The 8429-nt window shown below is 41.7% G+C and overlaps 2 pseudogenes; both read left to right on the top strand.

The window, feature by feature from the left end:
- Positions 1-1747: 1747 nt before the first annotated feature.
- LOC139023020 (recQ-like DNA helicase BLM) lies at positions 1748-3183 on the top strand (annotated as a pseudogene).
- Positions 3184-3652: 469 nt separating this feature from the next.
- On the top strand, positions 3653-7432 carry LOC111952748 (recQ-like DNA helicase BLM; annotated as a pseudogene).
- The last annotated feature ends 997 nt before the right edge of the window (positions 7433-8429 follow it).

The raw sequence follows: 8429 nt of genomic DNA, 5'->3' as shown, positions 1-8429 counted from the left end.
TCCAAGGCCAGGAAACTCCCCAGACGTTAATCCCATTGAGAACTTGTGGTCAATCCTCAAGAGGCGGGTGGACAAACAAAAACCCACAAATTCTGACAAACTCCAAGCATTGATTATGCAAGAATGGGCTGCCATCACAAGATGTGGCCCAGAAGTTAATTGACACCAGGGTGGATTGCAGAGGTCTTGAAAAAGAAGGGTCAACACTGCAAATATTGACTCTTTGCATCAACTTCATGTAATTGTCAATAAAAGCCTTTGACACTACAATGCTTGTAATTATACTTCAGTATTCCATAGTAACATCTGACAAAAATATCTAAAGACACTGAGGCAGCAGACTTTGTGAAAATTAATCGTTGTGTCATTCTCAAAACTTTTGGCCACGACTGTACTGTTCTATATATTCCTCTTTGCATTCAGCCAGATGGCCAGGGGTTCACAAACTTTTTGGAGACCCCTTTTGTGATAGGGAACTCATCAGGGGCCCCCTCATAATCAGAACACAACTCAAGTGCGATAAAAATAGCATACAATACGTTTTACTACGATGTCTGCAGTGCATGGATGGATGAACCAAGTCTACAGAACATTTAAAAGTCCTGCCTCTTGAGAAAATGAAGCGGTTTTCAATATARTTTCCTGCAAAATTCTACACACTTTTCCATAGTGTGAAGGATGGTTTTGTTCTCTTTTTAACAAAAATATATGCCTTATAGAAATAGGACATGTTAATCACAAAACATAGCGTGACTGCAGAAAAGCTGTTGCTAATCTAGGGTGGTTTGTTCTGGTTTAATCTTAAATTGGTTTAATCTGTTGTTGTTAGCAATATTCATAAAACAAACTAAAACGTAAATATAGATATCTGGCTGATCCCCCTGCAGTACCTGTGCTAACCAGAAGGTTGAGACAAGATGGAAAAATGCTGAATAACAAGAAAACAGGAACTGAGGAATGTGTAGCCACCGACAACTCAGCTCAAACTTCACAACAAACACTTCCGGATATCTGGATCCTGAGTGCTGTGAGGCTGGGACCAGCCTGGGCACCACCGATAGGCTAGCAAGTTTAAACCACGCTAAGCCTCTACTGTGACAGGCCAACTCTAGAGTTGGAACTACCTCTGTCACAGTATAAAAGAAGATGTCTGTACTATTTCAGTCAGTTCTCAGCTTTACCCTGCGTGGTGATACAGTGCACCCGTATATACGAAAATTGCATTTATCAATTATTGCTTATGTTAAATAAAAATACTTAAAGTATATTCTGTGACTCTGAATCACATTTTATCCTGATACCAGATTCGATTGACGCAACCTTTTACAATAGGCAGAGAACACTTTGCAAGTTTTACATATTAACTTACTGTACATTTATGTTCAGAACAACATTTCGTGAACTTATTCAATGAAAATTGGTTTAATCTGTTGTTGTTAGCAATATTCATAAAACAAACTAAAACGTAAATATAGATATCTGGCTGATCCCCCTGCAGTACCTGACCCCTATAAAAGACAATCAGCCAATGGGAAGCCAGCTAGTCAGAATGGCGCAAAAAAAAACTTTGCTGAATTGATTTATTTGAGTAAATTATAGTTAGCTCGGTAAACAACAACATAGACAGCCTTTTTGTTATTGATACACCACGACAATAAGACGTTCAGAGACTGTACAAGCTAGCCAGCTTTTTATGATTACACTAACGTTATGAAGTTGAGTCGCTAGCCTAAAGCGTTAACTGATGATGTCCAGTCTACTTCAAAATAATTTGGGAGAACAATTCGAGATATGGTGCTCACAGCAAATTGTCGTTGTTTAAATCCAAACCAGGGTGATTATCTATCTTGATAAATTATTTAGTTAGTTTGAGTTTTATAATGTTAACTAGCTAACTGTTAGGACGGGCTGGTCCTGAGCGTTACGTGGAACCTTCCAACGATTTGTTGCCCCGATGCTGTTTATTGACTGGCTTCAAGCCTCACCAAAGTAAAGATATGCTAGAGTGTTGTTGAACTTTGCTATGTATGCGCAATCTGTTGTTTCTCCCAAAATACGATATAGCTAAACTACTATTTTGTACCTTCACTAACTCTGGTCAATGCGCACGCATCGGTTCTGTCACTACAAGCTGCATACGTATGCGCGTGGACCAGAGCCAGCTAAAATTCTGCAGCAAGCTGAGTTCATTATAAACCGGGTGGTTCGAGCCCTGAATGCTGATTGKCTGACAGACGTGGTATATCAAGCATATGACAAAACATGTATTTTTACTGCTCTAGTTATATTGGTAGCCAGTTTATAAGGCACCTCGGGCATTTGTGGTATATATTTTTACCTTTATTTAACTAGACAAGTCAGTTAAGAACAAATTCTTGTTTTTAATGACGGCCTAGGGTTAAAGGGTTAAATGCCTTGTCTAGGGGAAGAACGACAGATTTGTACCTTGTCAGCTCGGGATTTGATCTTGCAACCTTTCGGTTACTAGTCCAACACTCTAACCACTAGACTACGCTGCCAATATACCACGGTTAAGGGCTGTGTCCAGGCACACCGAGTTGCGTCGTGCATAAGAACAGCCCTTAGCCGTGGTATATTGGCAATATACCACACCCCCCCCAGGCCTTATTGCTTAAATATTGCCTTGGTAGTCTTATAGCTACTCACTAAGTATCTTTCCAGCTACATAAACATTGTTATGAGGTTTGCTATAATCGCTTGACTTCACTTTTCTTTGCAGGACATTTTGTTTAAAAAAATAAGTTCACATCAGGCATCACCAAGGTGTAAGTTCCCTCTAAGGTATAATACGCTCAAATGGTTTAACAAACAGGAGTGTCAATGTACCTCATGATAACGACGTTTGACGTTTTCAACCAAGCCTGAAAGATCTCTCACCAAAGTCAACTTCTCCTCAGTCAATCCCAAAAGCAAGTCGGAAGCCATCAATCCTGTATTAAACCCCTTTTCAGTGAGGAAACCCAGGATCAGAAACCCAGGATCTCCCCTGCTCTAAACAAATCTGATCGCTCGATCACAGATAGCAATGGCAGCAAACCCACAGGACTTGATAGTTCTTTTGCTGGTATACCCCTGGATGGATGGGATGATTTTGATGACTTTGAAACCCCTGTCAAGGGCAAAAGTACTTTACCAAGCCATCACTGCACCCAGTCCAGTTGAAAAGACAGATGAGTAGTACTCTTCAAATAAAGCCTCACTCCAAGTATTAATGTCTCCGGTCCAAGTAATTTCCCTTTGTACATTTGTTGTAAGCTGGAGGTCACCTATTTAAGGATGAACATCTTGGCAGTGTGTTGATGATAAAGAATGGCATCGGCATTGAAAAGACAACATAAACTCATCTCCCAAAACTTTTCCCCAGATCATCAAAGTAGATGGAGTGACACAGCTGTCATAGATCTTGATGACAAGTCGGAGCTAGATGAAGACCTAGATTTCACCCCACCCCACCCCCCCTTTCCACAAGCCCAGAGGATTTCAGTCATTCTATTTCTACAAAGGAAACAAGGTACGTTTCTGCTGTACATGTGTACATTCATCTGTTGCATTTTAGTTTATGATTGTGTTTAACATTTGTTTCTAATGGACATATGACTTGAGGCCTGATGGTGTGAATGCACTTGATATGATGTTGTACAGCAAGCTATATCTATTTGGCAAACGTATATTATGATCACAACAGATTGAAGTCAGCTGGCTCTGCAGTCAGTCAAGACATCAGCCCTGTATCAACAAGGGTGTCAAGCCTGCAGATGGTCCTCCTAAAGAAAGAAGAGGTGAATAACATGGGTTGTGTTTAAGCCAGATGTTTCAGTCTATTTTGAAAATGTAAGTGAACATACCAGTATGCTTATAATTCTATTGTATTGCCTCCATTTTATTTTTCCCGAATAGTCACCAATCTAAAATCAGAAGATCCATTTTTGAGGATCATGGATCATTGAGTATCATCAGTGCTCTGGTGGATTCCATTTCCAAGCATGAACTGATAGGCCTGTCCTGTGGGACAGAACTCTTACTGCAGCGGGCTCACAGGTAATTCCTTGATTCTGCGCAATATGGGACAACAGCTGTAGATTAAGTTTCAGCTGTAATTTTACTGTGACATGTATTAATCTCACGTGATATATTGTTGTCTCTACCTTCTTGCCCTTTGTGCTGTTGTCTGTGTCCAATAATGTTCGTACCATGTTGTGCTGCTGCCATGTTGTCATGTTGTGTTACTAACATGCTGTGTTGTCATGTGTTGCTGCCATGCTATGTTGTTGTCTTAGGTCTCTTTATGCAGTGTTGTGGTCTCTCTTGTCGTGATGTGTGTTTTGTCCTATATTTTTATTAAATGTTTAATGACGGCCTATTGTAAATAAGAATTTGTTCTTAACTGACTTGCCTAGTTAAATAAAGGTTACATTTATTTTTAAATCTAACAAATCTGCTAGTTATATCACGTTTTACCCTCAGGAAAAGGATCATTGCTACTGGCAGCAGTGACACATCTTTCGAGACACAACAGCCAGACAGCACTGTCTTTGAACTCAGATTTAGAGAAAAGCCTACCTTTTCTTTTGCTACACCGAGTGTCCTGTCTACCACCACTTGCCTGCCCAAGGATAAAGGAGATTCTTCCATGAAAACCCTTCCATTCAGGGGATCCTCAGTCATATTTGTGGACTACAACAGCAGTTTGTTTGAGGACTCTGACTGCATGATCAATGGAGTTCTGACACAAAGCACCTCTTGGAAACCCAGCACTCTGGCAAGTCCTATTTTCTCTGGAGACGAGGGGAAAGTATTTACAAGAGGCCAAAGTAATTGTGACTCTCTCCAAATAACACCATCTCCAAAAATCAAACTTGTGATGTGGATCAGTCAAATCTCTTCTTCTCACAGAAGAGGCCGGCAGCTGCTGTACAAGGGACTGGGGAGAGCAGTACCCAAGCCTCTGTTGCTCAAGAGTGCTGGGTTTCCAAGAGGTGCTTTGTGTCGGAACTCCATTGATCAGGCAGTCACGGAGCCGGATATATTTTTTTTCATTGATGACTTTGACATAGATGACATCAGTGATTCAGATATCCCTGATTACTTTGATGAACCCCTGAGCTCCTCGGCATCAAGGCAAGAAGCACTGCAGTGCTGTCACTAAAGTGGTGTGTGAGGGAGGACCAAGAACATCAACATGGCAAAAGCTCCTAAAATCCCCTCTCCTGGCAAGTACATTCAAGTTATAGAGCAGCCTTGAGATTTGATTGTATTGTTCCTTCTACTAAACAAATGTGATTATTTTTTCTTACATGTATTACTTGGTCTGTAGCCCAGACACCCATGTTTATCTCTCATATCATTTGCAGAGCCCACATAAAGAAACCCTGCCCACGATCGTTTCAGAGGCTTCAACTTCCCCAACTGTCCAGAGATTATGATTTTCCACAAGTGCTTTGGTCTGGTTCCTATTCAATCAACTAGTGACCATTAATGCTACGTTGTTCGGTGAAGACTCATTTTTCCTGAAGCCCACAGGTGAGTGATGAATCAATGCAGATTGTATCAAATCAAATTGTATTTGTCACATGCGCCGAATACAAGTGTAGACCTTATTGTGAAATACTTACTTTCAAGCCCTTAACCATCACTGCAGTTCAAGAAGAGTTAAGAACATTGTACTATACAACAAGTGCATTTTAATGCGTTAATTCAAATAACTTAAACTGACTTTGCAGATGTGTAACATTTAGTAGGTATGAACAGATCATTTTGATTTGGAAATGTAATAAACTGTGATTTATTTCCTGTTTTTCAGGAGGGGGTAAAAGTCTTTGTTACCAGCTGCCGGCCTGTGTGTGTGCAGGAGTGACTGAGGTCATCTCACCACTGAAATCACTCATTGTAGATCAGGTCCAGAAACTCATTACTCTTCATGTACGTTTTCAACCATACTGCTCACAGTGCGAAGTATGAAATGTGTACATTCTTGCTACCCTGTGCGTGGAAGGTGTTTTAAACATCCGTACATGCTTTTAGATTCCTGCCACAAGTGTGTCTGGTGACAAGGCTGATGGTGAAGCAGGGAGGATCTTGCAGCTGTCCAAAAAGGACCCCCATCATTAAACTGCTTTATGCCACTCCTGAGAAGGTGAGAATAAAATCACAAGACCTGTAGCGAAAACTAACATTAACCTCTTCTTGAAAACCCTCTGTTTGAACTAGTGCGTGTTTTGTTCGCACTGTGACAATAACATGCTTATTACCAAGAACAGAAACTGCTCTAATCAAACCTGTGTTTCTGACCTATCCCTTTCCCCGGGTGTGTGCGAGTGGCAGATTGATCAGTCCCCTTCAGAACCTGTATGAGAGCGGTCTTCTGGCATGCTTTGTCATTGAGGCTCACTGTCAGTCAGGTAGGTTCATGTAGGGAATGTGATGCTTTATCTGTCCTACGGTTTTGTGGTCATGGATGAGCCTCATGCCCATTTTATTTATTTTTTATCTGTGGGGCCATGACTTCCGGCCAGACTACAAGTGGATGCATGAGCTACGGAGAAAGTGCCCACGCATGGCTCTAACGGCCACAGCCACCCCCCGTGTCCAGAAGGACATCCTCAAACATCCAGATGACCGGACTTCAGGTGTACGTACTCTAAGAGGTGTCTTACCTGGGACAAAATACCAGTACAGATGTAGTGATGTCTTATGCAAACATACAGCAGCTGTTTGAATGAATGTTCCTCACGGTGTCTTTTCTCTTTCAGATTTACCATCAGTTTCAACAGAAACAACCTCAAGTATGCTGTGCTACCCAAGAAACCCAAGAAGGTAGATGAGGACTGCATCAACTAGATCAATAACCATTATCCACGTTAGTGTTCTCCCTAAGTTTGTCTGAAGTTTCCAATGCTCATTGAATCATTTGAGGACTGGGATCATGACTTGGTTTTTACTCCTTGTGTGTACTCTAGGTGATTCAGGCATTGTGTGCTGTCTGTCCCGTAATGACTGACACCATGGCTGACAGTCTTCAGAGGGCTGGTATACTAGAGCTAGATTACCACACAGGCCCTCAATGACAAAGACAGAGAATATGTGCAGACCAAGTGGATCAATCAGGATGGCTGCCAGGTGAGGTGATCTCAACAGATGTTAACATCACTAATAACCTTCCACTAACTTCATGAAGAGGTTAATGTTGTATCCCTGTCCTCCTGGTCATGTGTGCCACCATAGCCTTTGGCATAGGCATCGACAAGTCTGATGTTCGCTATGTGATCCACGCCAGTCTCCAAGTCAGTGGAGGGCTACTACCAGGAGTCGGGCAGAGCAGCCAGGGACAGGGATCTCTCACTGCATCCTCTTCTACTCCTACTCTGACATAATTCGCATCGAGAGGTTCATTTTAGAGATTTTTTTAACTTAATCCTTATTTTACCAGGTACGTATCTGAATTCTGACTATATAGGCCTRCATCTTCTTACAAAGAATACTCTGCAAGTTTGTATGTGTTATAACACACACACATTGGAACATTTCTGTGAAAGTATTGCAAGTTTCATGGAAGGGTCTAAAATCCTGTATGTCAAAGTGTGAAAAGTTGGATCCAGATATGGCAAATCTGCGAACCAAAACCGACTGACTCTGAACATGCTGGTGGACATTTTATTGGGTAAGCAGTAAAGTGTAGCGTCACTCAAATTCAGCATTAACAATGGCTCTATGTGTTCTGAGAAACCAACAATGTGTTCTGATAGGCACTAAAACTGCCCGTTTCCAATCGGGGATGTTTGGGTTTGGAGCGGCCTTCTCCAGACACAACGCTGACAGGCTGTTCAAGAAGCTTGCGCTGGATCACCTCCTGGTGGAGGACCTGTACATCACAGCCAATGGCCAGGCAGTGGCCTACAGCTCTACTGGACTCAATGCCATAAACATCCTAGGGGGACACACACATCACACACTGGCTTCATGTGAAGACATACTCTTCAATAGCAGTGTTTTCCATATGCACCAGCCACCAGCCTTCATTGTAATCTAGCTACTTTTTCCACTTTAACTAGGCTTCCTTTCATTTTAAAAGTTTAAATTCGCTAGTCAGAAAAGTCTGTGTAGACTTCTGCTAGAATGAACAATATGCATCTTCTAGTGATCTATTGATAGGACAGGTGCCTGTCAGTCACAAAGCGAGCAACGGCAGGTAAAGACTACTGGTTTGCCAGTTTGCTGTCTTTCCCGGCTCTCGGTACCTATGTTATTTTTGTGTGCTGTGGTTAGCTGCAGTCTAATTTATTTTACGGAGGAGTGAGAGGATGATGCATCTTCATCGTCTCCTGTGAGTGAATTTACACGTCCCATGTAATGCAAGTGGTAACGATGAGTTGAAATTAGAGGTCGAACGATTATGATTTTCCAACGCCTAT

Source organism: Salvelinus sp. IW2-2015, linkage group LG26, assembly GCF_002910315.2.
Source record: "Salvelinus sp. IW2-2015 linkage group LG26, ASM291031v2, whole genome shotgun sequence".
NCBI classification, from domain to species: domain Eukaryota; kingdom Metazoa; phylum Chordata; class Actinopteri; order Salmoniformes; family Salmonidae; genus Salvelinus; species Salvelinus sp. IW2-2015.
Note: the sequence above shows the minus strand (reverse complement) of the source record. Positions and strands in the feature narration are given on the sequence as shown.